Raw genomic sequence first — 5030 nt, forward strand, 5'->3', positions numbered from 1 at the left:
ATGTCACCCCCCCCCCCCCCCCCCCCCCCCCCCCGCCCCTAGCAAAGACTGGGAGACTTACCCATTTCAGGCACTTAAGGAAAACTCTGCCCAACCATTCGCTGACCCCTACGATAACTGAACAGAGATTTCAGTCCCATATGCAAAAGAATACAGACTTCAGAGAATTAATTCAGAAAAGTTCTTAAAACAAATAGTAGCAACAAACAACCATGACAAACTCCCGGGATAGAGAGAATCTGACTTCCAGAGTCACCACATGATAGTACGTGTAATGTCCCATTTTTCAACACAAAATTATGAGACGTGAAAAGAAATAAGGAACCATGGCTCCTACACAGGAGAAAACAATCAGTGGGAACTGTCCAAGTTCAGTGGGATCAACCCTGAGAGCCACACTTAGACACATGGTCATCAGACTGCTAAATGTCAAAGACAAAGCCAGGTGATAGGTCAACTGAATATCGAGCCAGGGCAAAAATGAAATCTTGATTCTTCACTTCACACCACACAAAAAATAATTCTAAGGAGGTTGTGAAATTATATGTGAAAATTGAAATGATAGGGGTGCCCGGGTGGTTTAGTTGTTTAAGTGTCCAGCTTCAGCTCAGGTCATGATCTCAAGGTGTGTGGGTTTGAGCCCCCCATTGGGCTCTGTGCTGACAGCTGAGAGCCTAGAGCCTGTCTTCGGATTCTGTGTCTCCCTCTCTCTGTCTGCCCCTCCCTTACTAGTGCTCTCTCTCTTTCTAAAATAAGTACATTAAAAATAAAATAAAATGATAAATAAAACAATTGGTAAATATCCTCAAAACCTTGGGTTAGGCTAAGTTCCCTCAAACACTTCAGAAGAACGCTGACCATAAAGAAAAACAGTGATAAATTGGACCTTATTAAAATTAGGAATGTCTTTTCATCCGATGAAACTACCAAGAAGGCAAAAAGGTAAGCCACAGAGCAAGAGAAGCTATTTGCTGTGACCAACCAACCAAAGACTTGTTAACCAGGGCCTCCAAAGGGTACGTCCATTCATGAAGAAAAAGACAAACCAGTTTCAAAAAGGACAACACACACAGACAAGCATTTCACAAAATATCCAGTGGATCAACAAAGCCCATGAAAAGATGACCCACCCTCACTGGTTATCAGGGAAATGAAAATACCAGCCTCGGGGAGATAGCTCTAAACACTCACTGGAATGGTTAAAAAAAAAAAAGCCTGGGGCGGGGGGGGGGCAGTTGCTTGGGGGGTGCAGTCGGTTAAGCTTTGACTCTTGATCTCAGCTCAGGTCAGGATCTCACTGTTTGTGAGTTCCAGCCCCACATCGGGCTCTGCGTTGATGGCATGGAGCTTGCTTGGGATTCTGTCTCTCCTTCTCTCTGCCCCTCACCTGCTTGTGCTCTCTCTCTAGCTCTCTCCGAATAAATAAATACACTTAAAAATTTTTTTTATTTTTTTATTTTTTATTTTTTTTTTATTTTTTTAAATTTTTTTTTTTTATTTATTTCTAGGAGAGAGAGAGAGAGAGAGAGAGACAGCGTGAGCAGGGGAGGGCCAGAGAGGGAGTCACAGACTGAAACAGGCTCCAGGCTCTGAGCTGGCAGTCAGCACAGAGCCCGACGCGGGGCTCGAACCCACGAACCGCGAGATCATGACCTAAGCGAAAGTCAGACGGTTAACCCACTAAGCCACCCAGGCGCCCCTTAAAAATTTTTTTTAAATAGAAAAAAATTTGGTTTTACCAACTGTAGACAAGGATGTCAAAGAACTGAAACTTTGAGACCTCTTGGCTTAAATTGGCACAGCCATTTTGGAAAACTGACAGTGTCTAGTGTAGCCAAATGGATGCACCCCCTATGGCCAGCAATTCTACTCCTAGGTGCATCCCCCAAAGAAATTACAGCACCAGAAAATACATACAAAGTGTTCATAGAATTATTATCTGTAATAACCCCAAGCTAGGAACTGAATCGAATGTCCATTGCCAACAGAATTGATATATCACAGAAAAGTAAACAATAAAAGTAAATGAGTTTCTACTTCATGCAACCAGATGAATGGTCTCGCTATCATCATTTTGAGCGAACAGAAGAAACCAGGCACACACTGCATGATTCCATGTGTATCAAATGCAAAACTGGCCAAAACGAATCCATGGTGTTAGAAGTCATGATGAAGATTGCTCTCTGGAGCAGAGAGGGGAGTGTGAGAGGTAATAATTACATGGTGTGTTCACTTTGTACGTAAGTTATACTGTATATAAGTTATACTTGAATCAGATGGCTTATTTTACTTTATTTATTTTAATTTTTTAATATATGTTTCTTTTTGAGAGAGAGAGAAAGAGCACAGTGGGGCAGGGGCAGAGAAAGAGGCGGACAGAAGTTCTAAAGCAGGCTCCATGTGTTGACAGCACAGAGCCCCATGTGGGGCTCAAACTCATGAACCCTGAGATCATGCCCTGAGCTGAAGTCAGGCGCTTAATGGACTGAGCCACCTGGGCACCCCAGGTGGCTTATTTAAAAAAAAAGGATGAGGACAACACTTGCAATTGTGGGCGAATAAGTGAAAATAGTAATAATACCATAATAGCTAAAATAATGGAGCCCTCCTTAAGTGCCAGGCACTTAGAAAACGCTTTATAGAAGAGTAACAAGGATTAAAAGTTTGAAATATTTCAATATGCTTGTCTCTTTTTCTTTTCCTTATACCCAAGCTTTCCCCCAGGCAGCCAGGGGATTCCATTTTGCCTTCCGGGGTATCGGGATTGGTACAGCAGAACCTCCAGGGGAAAACGTTGATGTCCAGCCTTGGACTCTCAAGAATTCTGAGGCCCTCCCAAGGAAATAATCTTGAAAGCCCGTGTAATTTAGAGAGAAACAATTTTTCTCAATTCCTAGAGTTTCGTCAGTACATGAAGAGCATGGCCTGGTGGGCAGGAAGACGGACCTTGACCACGGATAATAAGTCACACAACATAAAAACAAAAAAACAAAAAAACTGAGACAAGTTGTGAGTGAAGTCCCTTCTGCCTGGGAAACAAGGTCAAGGAAATGAGAGAAGTTGGGGAGGAAGATGTAGAGAAAGGATGGGGTCAGACTTCCAGACAGGCAGAGAAATCAGTTAGAGGAAGCACACACTGCCTCGCTGGTGTGCACCTGCTGGCCACGGTGAATTCTAACCCCCTACACACGAGCACTCCTGTCTTCTCGTAAGGAGCTATTAGATAGGCACTGTTACCAATCACCTCTCTTTTCACGCGTGGAAACTGAGGCTGAGACAGCAATGTGCCTGCCTGAGGTCAGCTTGATGGCAGAACGTGGCTCTTCTCTGATGCTGCATTTGTGAAGCACTGAATGTAGCACCTACTACAGTAGAAGATATTATTGTTACTGTCCTTCCAATCCTTTCTCCCAAATAAAGGGTCAACGATGCTACAATTAGAGATCAGGGGAAGTGAGTTCTCCAGAGAGCAAATTCTAGCCAGGATGGACTAGAAGCCATAGAGCAACAGTGTAATAGCTTTGCTGATCTGTAGCCCCGTCCTGCGCACTGTCCTGTCCGCTCCCCTCACATGTGACTTGTGGGGGGGAGCATGTCAGCACCACCCTGCCTTATAGATAAGGAAACTGGGGGACTCCAGCGACTTGCCACAGGCTACTAATATTATACCCAGATCGCAGTATCCTCAACGACCAGAGACCACCGGGGAGACCGAGTCACGCATGCAAAGGAAAAGGGCTTTATTACGGGCTCGAGCTCGGGCTCCCAGACCTCACCAATGCAGTGGATCCATGCTGAGAGCCCCGAACAAAGGGAGAGTAGGGTTTTTATGGGGTTTGTGATGGGGGAGTTACAGAAATTGTGGCATGGAAACAGTGATCCAACTATAATTATACAACATTATTGACAGCGGGTTTAACCATACATGTTATCCAGAGTATCTGTTACTTTTGGCAGGATCCAATTACAACATTCAGGGTACCCTTAAATTCAACCAACCATAGAGCGAGCCTAGAGTCTTGTTCGGCGACTAATGGGTTAGCTTTTACATTAGGCAGTTGAGATTTATCTATAGTTGCTGGCCTTTCTTGATTGGGCTTTGCCAAGGTAGTGTGGTGGAGTGAAGTGGTGGGCAGTTTCTTCGGCCTTGGGCAGTGTGTAGCTGCCTGATAGTTTCAGGGAAACTGAAACTTAGGCCTTCTGGTTTAGAGGGGAAACTTAAAGCCTATTATGGAGTCAGTCTGGTTTAGACTTGTGTCCTTACACTAACAGGTCAGTAAGAAGGTCCGAGGTAGAGTCGCTGCCTCTCCCTGGGCCTCAGTGTCCTCATCTGTAAAATGGGTTGGACAGTTTCTAAACTCTCCCGCCTGGTTTGAAGTTTCTGGAGTGGGAGAGAAACAAAAGCGAGAGAGGAAGACGGAGAAAGGGAGAGGAGGAAAGGAGGATGAGATCCAGAGTGTCAAAGTAGTGGCTTAGAGTTCAGCTTCAATTTTTTCTTTTTCTTTTTTTTTTTTTTTTTTAGGTTGTAATGAGAACAGATTTAAACCAGATGTGGCCCTGGTGACTAGCAGTAGCCGAGGGTGGGGCTGTGCTGTGGTGATACCGCAGTAGCTTGGAGCAATATATCTATTGACACCCCCGGCCGGAGCGAAGCGGTTGGCATTTGCGGGGACTCTAGTCCACAGGCTCAGGTTCAGCATTTAAAAGGGCCTCAGACCCTCACTGGACTTGTGAGTTTTCCAGAAAGGGTCCATTCTTCAGACGTTGTCCACCCTCTGTCTCCCACTCACACCCTGGGGAGAACCGCACTCACAGGGTGAGGCCGGGACCCCAGTCACTCACTTGGCGACACAGCGAAGGCCAAGTGGGAAGCTGTCGCAGCGCAGAAGAGCCAGACACGGTGGGGGCTGATGGGGCACGGCCCAAACAGCCCACGGGATCACAGGCTGCATGGTTATTACTTTTTAATTAAAATGGCGTCTTTCCCCCTTATTACAAAAGCCATGTCTGCTTGTTTTAGCAAAATTAGA

This window comes from Hyaena hyaena, unplaced genomic scaffold (genome assembly GCF_003009895.1).
Source record: "Hyaena hyaena isolate Hyena2069 unplaced genomic scaffold, ASM300989v1 scaffold_131, whole genome shotgun sequence".
Lineage (NCBI taxonomy): Eukaryota > Metazoa > Chordata > Mammalia > Carnivora > Hyaenidae > Hyaena > Hyaena hyaena.